Consider the following 11,545-nt stretch of genomic DNA (forward strand, 5'->3'; position numbering starts at 1 on the left):
ACTACGCCTTTACGCCTTTCGACGCTGAGGTAATCAAAATGCCTTTAATTTACTTTGAAATTACATGATGCTTAAAGCATTTTTCTTTTTTATTTAATTTTCTTGAAAATTACATGTTTAATAATTTTATAATGAAAATACAAACAATTAGGAATCATGCTTATCATTCTAGTAATTTTGAAAATAATCATGAAAATTGCATGTTTATGATAAACAAAATGATTGTGATTAAAAATACCTTATGAAATCATGCTATATGTGGTTGAGAAGTAATAATGTGTATCATGTTGATTTCCATTGTTATTTCTCGATTTTGAGTATATGAAATCATGCTTAATTTGAAGTTATGATTAATGAGTATATATTTTTTATGTATGATGATTCTTGATTATCGATTTTCATGATAATAACAGTGGCTTTAAAAAATTGATGCATGTTTTCATAAATGAAAAGGCATGCTAACATGAAATCGATCACTTAAAATGAAACACTTAAAAAAGGGATAAAATATATTATCAATGAAATCATGAATCTATTTATGTTATAAATTTTGTGAGCCATAAAAATGATTTTGATGATTTAAATTTGAAATGAGTTTTATCAAAATCATGATCTTGATTTTTCTCTTGAATGATTGTGACTTGTATTCCTTGTATTCATGATATGATTTTTATGCAATTCTTTGTATTCATGAAATATTTATCTCATCACCCAATTATTTCTTTTTCAATATTCCTCAAGTGATGATATGAATGCATGAGATATTCATGAATTTATTTTGATGTATGCAAATGAGAAGCTTCGATCATGCATGATAGGATGCAATGTGACAAATTAATACCATGATGATTTGAAATATTTATGATTTGGAATGATGCATATGCTTTTTATTATGATAATGTATGATGTATCATGAATGCTTAAAAAAAATTAAATAAACAAATGTTTATATCATGTTAGATGGTTTTACATATTATGCATGATAAGCTATAGTGATGAGTGAAACAATGATTGAAATAATATGAATGATGAGTTGGAATCATGCATATAATAATGAGTTTATATGTTTTGAAAATGTGCATGTTTTAATTTGAAAATATAATGATGCACAAATGAGATTGATACTAACCTTTGTCATGATTTAAAAATTGATGTAAAGGGTTTTTCCCTTCTTTTTGACAATGACAAAAGGGGAGATAGCTAGCTTGCACAATTCAAGAAGAAAGCAAAAATTGCACTTCTCAAAAGAGAAGAAATTGCTATCTTGAACATCACCAAGAAGTGCTATCTTGCAAATCTCAAGACACACAAATGCAATCATGCAAAATTTGTAATTTTGCACATCATTAAAATTTATGATGCTTTGGTGATTATGCATGTTCTAAAATGTTATAAAATTCACTAGCTTGCATGATGTAGAACTTAGCTATATTGAACATCACCAAGGAATGCTATCTTGCCTATCTCAAGAAGCAAAAAGTTAACTTGCACATCTAGCAAAACTTATATTTCAAGAAGCAAGAGTTGCTTTCTTGAACATCTCAAAATTGCTAGCTTGCGGGCCTTAAAATGTAGAAATTTTTTGCTAGCTTGTATATGGTAAACTTGCTATCATACTACCATGATGATGAGCATGCCTTATCTTCATGATTATATTTGAAAAACTATGGAAAAAATATGTCCGAATGATTAAACGAGTTAAAATTATTTTCGGACTTTTTTGATTGAATGATCAAATCACTTGATTGCCATAATGATTTTACACAATTACTTGCCATGATTACATGTTGGAAATTATGTGCTTGAATACAAAAATTTCCATGATGATAAGCATGTTTTACCTTCATGATTGTAATTGAATATCTCTAGTAAAACCCTGTCTGAATGTATAAAAGTGTCAAATTTTATTTTCGGATTTTCTTGATCCTAACAATTGGATTTTCTTGATACATTATCCTCTGCCGAACTTAACAAGCATATGTCATATCAAGTTTAATTCACATCATTGATTTTTGACATATGGAATCATCAAATGCACTTATCATGTGAAAAATATTTTTCGAGAAATATATTTGATGATTCCCTCTTATAAAAGGAAGATATTTTTACACACAAGGATTTGACTCACTTATATATCTTAATCCTTGCAAAAATGAAGTGTGCTTTAATATCTTATCGATTTGAACTTCACATATGGCTTTCCTCCTTCATGTAAAAAGATAACAAATAAAAAGAAAGAAGCAATAAAAGCTATCTCCATGCCATGTTTTCCTCGAGATGTTTGCATAATTGGTATCCTATCACTCATTGTTGGAAAATGACATGAACCAACTTATGGCATCGCACTTATATTTAAAATTTGCTTATATCGTTCTCCTTGTTGTTGATGACAAAGGGGGAGAAATATATAAATTGATACTATGAGTGCCATATTTGAAGAATATAAATAAATGTTATGAATGCCATATTATGATGAGATATCAAAAGCAGCATTCATATGAATAGGTGCTATGAATGTCATATCATGTTAAGATATCAAGAACTTGAATCGTAATTTTACATGTTGATATCTTACCATTTGATGATAGCAAACTTGCATGATGATAAAACTTGATATTATGTTTTTCATGCAATGAGTTGAACTTATATCACAAACACTTGATTGTGGTACTTCTCCTTTTGGTTGATGACAAAGGGGGAGAAGTATGTTGATGATATGACATGTTATGCATAAGTTTATGATAACATGTTGCTTGGATTTTTGAATCTAAGAGTTTCTATCAATATGGCATATTGATAGGGGGAGTTTGTTTAAACTCTGGGAGTTAAGGTTAACTCCGTTTATGATGAAATATTGCTTAGATTTTTGAATCTAAGAGTTTCTATCAATATGGCATATTGATAGGGAGAGTTTGTTTCAACTTCGGGAGTTAAGTTTAACTCCGTCATCAAGTGGTTGTCATCATCAAAAAGGGGGAGATTGTTGAATCTCGTATTTTGATGATGAAACTACTTGATATATGTTTATGATTTAATCTGCGTTTTGAGTGACGTAGGATGCATCGATCAGGATGAGACAATTAAAGCAGGAAAATCATGTTGGGCCGGAGGAATATGTCAGAAGATTGGACGTCGGGCCGGTGGATCGGTCGACGTATCGACAGAAAGCTTCGGGCTGTAGATTCGGGCATCGGGCCAAGGAGAGCGGATACTGCGCCAAGGACATCGGAGTTGCGGAGACAACTGGCCGATTGGGCAATAGGCTGCAAGAGAGGACGATGCGCCGAAGAATCGGACGAAGCGTCGAGAGACCAATGACATGCCGGACAACGTGATTAATGCTTAGGATTAATTGTCTCGATCGAAGTTTTTGTTTTACATATGCAGGATTAACTATGATGAAAGTAAGACATGCAGCAGGAGTTGCGTCGGAGTCATGACAATGATCACGTTGGGAGTTCGAGAGCTCGACGGAAGTTCGAACAGTCGTCGGAGGTTCTGTGGGAACAAATCCGAGAAGTCCAGAAGCTTGCCAAAGGAGCTCGTCGAAACTTGCCAAGTGGATCGTCGCAATCCAGGAGTTTGCCGGAAGTCCGTAGGAGCATCACCGAGGGTTTATCGGATGATCGACGGAAGTTCGCCGGAAACTCGCCGGAAGAAGCGAGTGACGCACCGAAGCAAGCTGCAGAATATGTCTTAGGAAATAATCGTAGTTAGCACTTTGATTAAGTTAGAAATGGGAGGTGATCCCATTAGCTTAATCCTGGGGCAATTGGGCCCCTGAAGAACTCAAATTGGGTCGAATGGTTCAACCCATTCGGACCCAAGTTGCTGTGGGAGGTGCAACCGCCCAGGCAGGGAGGTAGCACCGCCCAGGCTATGTCTCCCAGCGAGACTAGGCGGTGCAACCGCCCCAGCCAAGAGGTGCAACCGCCCAAGGCTCAGTCTCCGAGCGAGACTGGGCGGTGCAACCTCTCCAGTCAAGCGGTGCAACCGCCTGAGCTCGGTCTTCGAGCTCTGGCAGAGAGGTGCAACCGCCCCTGACAGAGGTAGCACCGCCCAGAGGCTCAGTCTTCGAGCTCTGCCAGGCGGTGCAACCTCTCCAGTCAGGAGGTGCAACCGCCTGATCCCGGAATTCCAGGATTTGATCGTTTTGAGCTCCAAATTTGAACTGGGTTGGGGCCTATAAATACCCCACCCATTCAGCACTGAAAAGATACAGACCTACACTGAATTCTTGATCTTTTCTATGATTCTAAGAGCTCAAATTTGTGTAAAGTCCAAAAGTTCTCCTCTTTCTGTTCTTCAAGTCTTGAGTGGTAAAGAGAGGAGAGAAAGATTCTGTAAGGGTTGTCTCCTGAGCCCGTCAAAAGGAGTGAAACTGTAAAAGGGCAGTTGGCCTTCGCCTATTGAAGGAAGGCCTCTAGTTGACATCGGTGACCTCGTCGGTAGAGGAAGCCAAAAGTGGAGTAGGTCAAGACTGACCGAACCACTCTAAATCTCTGGTTTGCTTTTATTTTGAGCACTTTATCATTACTGCAAATCTCCTACATAGCTACTGCTCTCTGCGCTTTTACGAACAAGTTTCTAAGTTCTGATCTTTCCGAATCTGCATTCAGACGTAAATCGGTGTTTTTGTACGATCTTTACATTGCAGTTTACATTTACGTTTTGATTCTATTTATAACTACAAACTGTCTTCTGCGCTTTTACGAACGAGTTTCTTTGCAGTTTACGTTTACGTTTTGATTCCATTTATAACTGCAAACTGCCTTCTGTGCTTTTACGAACGAGTGTCTAAGTTCAGATCTTTCCGAATCTGAGCTTAGACGTAAACTGCGCTTAGACGCAAACTGTGTTTAGACGCAAACTGCGCTTAGACGCAAACTGTGCTTAGACGCAATCTGAGCTTAGACGCAAACTGCGCTTAGATGCAAACTGCGCTTAGACGCAATCTGCATTTAGACGCAAACTGCATTTAGACGCAAATCGCATTTAGACGCAAACTGCATAAACTGCGCTTAGACGTAAACTATGTTTAGATGTAAACTGCACTTAATCATAAGTAATCTTAGAATCGGCTTTTGCATCAAAATAGTTTTTATCAAACGAACGCAACTTTCGTTTTTAATCGCTGAAAGATTTCCGCTGCACTAATTCACCCCCCCCCCCCCCCCCTCTTAGTGCTCTCGATCCTAACATTAAGTACATATATCCATACCTTGAGAAATCATTAGTAAAGGTAATGAAGTAGGAGTAACCACCAATGGCATGAGTTGACATGGTTCCACATACATCACTATGTGTGAGTTCCAACAGCTCAGTGGCTCTCTCTCCAGTTCCACTAAATGGAGAGTTGGTCAGTTTTCCACAAAGGCAAGGCTCGCAAGTTGCATATGACACATAGTCGAATGGATTTAGATATCCATCATTTAACAACTTTTGAATCCTTGTTTCATGCATGTGACCTAGCCTACAATGCCACAGGTATGCACTGTTCATCTCATCTCGTTTCCTCTTGGACATATTTACATTTATGATATGTACCTGAAGCTTCATCAAGCTTTTGTTTCACCCTTTCTATAAGGTACTCTTTGCAGTTCCTCTTCCAGTGCCCATCTTTACCACAGTGGAAGCACTGGCCTTTGTCCTTTACTAGGTCTTTCTTAGCAACCTTTGCTTTACCTGGTCTGCCCTTATCCTTTCCCTTCTTTAGGGACCTTTCTGCTTTCCTTTTCTTTCTGGTCTCACCAGTGTAGAAAACTAACTTCTCTTTCTTAATAGTACTCTCTACCTCCCTCAACATATTGAGGAGCTTTGGGAGAGTTACCTCTGTTGAATCTCGGATTTTGATGATATAATCAATTGGTGGGTTAATTGATCTAATCCATATTATTGAGTTAAGTGTGCAGGATTAACTACGATAACTAGAAAACATAAAGCAAGGATACCGGAGTCGAGCTCGATGGACGTTTAAGAGACCGAAGAATCATCGGAGATGCTGCCGGAACCATCCGAGAAGAAATCGGGAACGTGTCGGAAGTTCACCGAAGAAATCGTCGGAGGCTCGCGGAGATCACCAAGAAGGCTCGGCTACTCGTTAAAGTCATCACAAAGATTGGGAGCTTGCAGGGAGTCTGTCGGAAGAAGTTCGTCGGAAAGCTCACCGGAACAAGACTCGACGTTCGCGGTTAAAAAACTTGCTTAGGATGTTTTTTTTGAGTTATGTAGTTCACCTGTAATTAGGATTAGGATTAAGAGATAATCCTATATCCTGGTTAGGGGCCAACTGGGCCCAAAGTCAGATTTGGTTTGGGCGAAAATTAAGCCAAACCAATGAATCGGAAAGCCAGGCGGTGGAACCGCCTGGCTGGGCGGTGACACCTCCTTGGCTGGGCGGTTGCACCGTCCAGCACCCGAGCGCTGGGCGGTGGCACCTCCAGCACCGGGAACCCTAAGAGAATTCAAATTTTGAAGCCCAAAATTTGAATCCTCTTGAGGCCTATAAATACCCCTCAAATCTCAGCTGAGGTTACAACTTTTGAGAAGCATTTTGATTGAGAGAAAAGTCTTAGAAAGTCTTAGCAAGTCTTGTTTTCAATTTGCTAGAGAGTTCTCCTCCTTCTTTCTTATTGAAAATTTGTAAGAGGTTGAGCTGCTTGTAAAAGGTTGTAAGAGGGGTGTTTACCCTTCCATTTCAAGAGACTTGCTAGTGGAAGGTGGGAGCCTCATCGAAGAGGGGCCTCGCAAGTGGAGTAGGTCATTTGACCGAACCACTCTAAAAATTGGCGTAAGCTCTGGTTTGCTCTTTATTATTGTCATTTATATTACTGCAAATCTTCTTACTGCTTTAGTTCCTTATTACTCTTGCTGCGCAACTTCAAAAATACGCCTTCAAGTTAAATTTCTCAAGTTTCGTTCTTAACGTACGAAAGATTTTGTTAAAATCAAAGTTTTAATCCGCTGCACTAATTCACCCCCCCCTCTTAGTGCCGCTCCGATCCTAACAAGTGGTATCAGAGCAAGGTTATCTCTCATATTTGGTTTAATACCCAAGAGAGATGGCTTACTCCGGCATGCAAGAGGGCCATTCTATTGCACGACCACCTTTGTTTAATGGGTCGGATTACACATATTGGAAGACTCGCATGAGAATCTTCCTCATTTCTATGGACTTTGAGCTTTGGTCTATTGTCGAGAATGGATTTCAAAAATCTTCTCTTCCGATGAGCGAATGGGATGAATCGGAGAAGAAGGTTTTTGCTTTAAATGCAAAGGCTATGAATGCCTTGTTTTGTGCACTAGACAAAAACGAATTTAATCGTATTTCAATGTGTGATTCGGCTTTTGATATTTGGAGAACTCTTGAGGTCACTCATGAAGGCACTAGCCGAGTGAAAGAGTCCAAAATCAACATCCTTGTGCACTCTTACGAACTTTTCCGAATGAAACCAAGTGAGTCCATCGGAGACATGTACACCCGGTTTACGGATGTCGTCAATGGACTCAAAGCTCTTGGTAAAGATTTTACTAACTTTGAACTAGTAACTAAAATCTTAAGATCCCTCCCTAAAAGTTGGGATCCAAAAGTTACGGCCATTCAAGAGGCCAAAGACCTTAAAGCATTCCCTCTTGAAGAACTCATTGGGTCTCTAATGACCTACGAAATGACATGTCAAGCTCATGACGAGCTCGAGAACCCCCTTCCAAAGAACAGGAAGGATATGGCACTCAAATCACAAGAAGACAACATGAAAGGAACATCAAGTGATGAGGACAGTGACAATGACATTGCACTTTTGACTCAAAAATTTAAAAAATATTTAAGAAAGAATAGATTTAAAAATAATACAAAAAATAAATTTGAACAAAAGAAGGACAAAGTGATTAGCTATGAATGCAAAAAACCGGAACACTATAAGAACGATTGTCCTCAAGCCAAAAAGAGAACATCAAAAAAGAAGGCATTCAAAGCAACGTGGGATGATTCAAGCGCATCCGAAGAAGAGGAGTCCAACACCGAGCAAGTTGCTCATTACGCGCTAATGGCGTTAGGAGAAGAGGTATGTGATTTATTTAATGAAGATTTATCTTTTGAATAACTATCTATCACTTTTCATGAATTATTTGATGAATGTAGAACTGTTAGCAAGAAGTTAAGTATCTTAAAGAAAGAGCATGCTTTGCTACAAGATAAGTTTGATAGTCTTCAAACTCCTCCATGCTCTAAGTGTGAGCACTTAGAAACAATAAAAAATGAAAATATGCTTCTTAAGGAAACCTTAAACAAGTTTAAGGTTGGTAGCAAAGGATTAGATATGATCCTTGCACACAAGGGTCACATCGCAAATAGAAATAGAATTGGATTTGTAAAAGGATTACATCAAAATCCTACCACTTTCATAAAAGGACCTACATTACATGTTTCCTCTTATATGAAATGCAACTTTTGTTGCAAATCCGGACATATTGCCTACAAATGCCCATTTAGGAAAATTAGTTCACAAAAATTAATATGGGTTCCTAAAGGAACTATAAAGAATTCAATCATAAATAACAAAGTTAGTGGGTCAATTTTTGAGGCACCCAAAATCAAATGGGTACCTAAAAATCATCCTCTTTTGTAGACAAACCCACAAGCTAGGAGCAAGAGATGGTATCTCGATAGTGGATGCTCAAGACATGTGACTGGAGATCCATCTCATTTCTCTATGCTCACTAGCAAAGAAGAAGGGTACGTCGTTGGCACGGGAACTATTGGTAACAAATTTAATTTTTCCATTGATGATGTCTTACTAGTTGATGGATTGAAACATAATCTCTTGAGTATTAGTCAACTATGCGATAAAGGTTACATCGTTAGATTTGAATCAAATATGTGCATTATTGAAAAACCAAATCATAACATGACTATGATTGCTTTAAAACAAAATAATGTCTATACCATCAATCTTGATGAACTAAGTAATGAAATGTGCTTCTCCGCCATAAATGATGATGCTTGGCTTTGGCATAGGAGATTAGGCCATGCAAGCATGAAAACAATATCTAAGATCTCATCTCAAGAATTAGTACGAGGAATTCTAAATATAAAGTTTATTAAGGACAAAGTATGCGATGCATGTCAACTAGGCAAACAAATAAAAACAAGCTTCAAACCAAAAAATCAAATTAGCACTACTAGACCATTACAATTGATCCATTTGGACTTATTTGGACCAATTGATACAACAAGTCTAGGTGGAAGCAAATATGCTTTTGTGATTGTGGATGACTACTCTAGATACACTTGGACCTATTTCTTAGCTCACAAAAGTGATTGCTTCAAGTGTTTCTCTAAATTTTGTAAACTCACTCAAAACGAAAAAGGCTTCATGATTTCATCAATTCGGAGTGATCACAGTGGTGAATTCCAAAACCGTGACTTTCAAAATTTTTGCGAAAGTAATGGGTACAATCACAACTTCTCAACTCCAAGAAATCCTCAACAAAATGGAGTAGTTGAAAGGAAAAATAGAAACCTACAAGAAATGGCAAGAACTATGTTGAATGAACATAGTTTACCTAAGTACTTTTGGGCCGAAGCCGTAAATACGGCTTGCTACATCATGAATAGAGTCCTAATAAGACCATCCTTATCCAAAACTCCCTATGAATTATGGAATAACAAAAAACCAAACATCTCCTATTTTAAAGTTTTTGGTTGTAAATGCTTTATTTTAAATGAAAGGGATGCTTTAGGAAAATTTGATGCTAAATCCGATGAAGGCATCTTTCTTGGTTACTCTTCCGTTTCTAAAGCTTTTCGGGTTTTTAATAAAAGAACTTTAGTAATTGAAGAGTCTATTCATGTAGTTTTTAATAAAATTTCCGATTTAAAGAAAAATGATTTTGATGATGATCTTGGTTTTGATAATTTGAATTTAAATGAACCCTCTCCTCAAAATAGCCATTTGAATGCATCTTCTTCCGAAATTTCTTTACCAAAAGAATGGAAGTATGTAGATGCTCATCCAAAAGAGCAAATTATAGGAGATACATCAAAAGGGGTTCAAACTCGTTCTTCTTTCAAATATTTATGTGCTAACGCCACTTTCCTTTCTCAAATTGAACCTAAATGCATTGACGAAGCCTTAAAAGATGATTTTTGGATCATTGCAATGCAAGAAGAATTGAACCAATTTGAGAGGAATGAGGTATGGAAGCTTGTTCCTAGACCAAGTGACCACTTAGTCATAGGTACTAAGTGGGTCTTTAGAAACAAGCAAGACGAAAATGGTATCGTGGTTAGAAACAAGGCTAGATTAGTGGCCAAAGGTTTCAACCAAGAAGAAGGTATCGATTACGAAGAAACCTTCGCTCCCGTGGCTCGATTAGAAGCCATAAGGATGCTCCTTGCCTATGCTAGTAGTAATAATTTTAAACTATTTCAAATGGATGTTAAAAGTGCTTTCTTGAATGGTTTTATTTCCGAAGAAGTATTTGTCGAACAACCTCCCGGATTTGAAAATTCTCTTCTTCCTAATCATGTATTCAAATTGACTAAAGCTCTCTATGGCTTAAAACAAGCTCCTAGAGCTTGGTATGAAGGGCTTAGTTCCTTTCTTATTTTAAATAATTTTACCAAAGGCAAGGTTGATACTACATTGTTTATTAAACATTTTGAAAATAATTTTCTTATTGTGCAAATATATGTTGACGATATTGTGTTTGGCTCTTCGGATGAATCACTATGTGAATCATTTGCCAAATGTATGAGTCTTGAATTTGAAATGAGTTTAATGGGTGAATTAACTTTCTTTTTGGGATTACAAATCAAACAACTTAGTGATGGTATATTTCTTAACCAATCTAAATATACATTAGAATTGTTAAAATGATTTAACATGGATAATTCAAAAGCAATAAACACCCCTATGAGTACTGCGACTAAGTTAGATATGGATGAAAATGGTGAAAGTTTCGATCAAAAAACATATAGGGGAATGATAGGTAGTCTACTCTACCTCACTGCGACTAGACCGGATATTATGTTTAGTGTAGGACTTTGCGCTAGGTTTCAATCTAATCCTAAATTATCTCATCTTAAGAGTGTTAAAAGAATATTTAGGTATCTTAAAGGAACTCCAAATTTAGGATTGTGGTATCCAAAATCTGAAAAATTTGATCTAATAGCTTATGCAGATGCCGATTTTGGCGGATGCAGGATAGATAGAAAAAGTACATCCGGAACATGCCAATTTTTAGGACATGCACTTGTTTCTTGGACTTCCAAGAAACAAAATTCAATTGCACTATCTACGGCGGAAGCTGAATACATTGCTGCAAGTGCATGTTGTGCACAAGTAATTTGGATGAAAAATACATTAGAAGACTATGGAATTCACCTTGAAAATATTCCCATAAAATGTGATAATACTAGTGCCATATGCCTTACTAAAAATCCAATTCAGCACTCTAGAACTAAGCACATCGACGTTAGGCATCATTTCATACGCAATCATGTTCTTAACAATGATGTTGTTCTAGAATTCATTGACACAAA

This window comes from Musa acuminata, chromosome BXJ1-9 (genome assembly GCF_036884655.1).
Source record: "Musa acuminata AAA Group cultivar baxijiao chromosome BXJ1-9, Cavendish_Baxijiao_AAA, whole genome shotgun sequence".
NCBI lineage: Eukaryota > Viridiplantae > Streptophyta > Magnoliopsida > Zingiberales > Musaceae > Musa > Musa acuminata.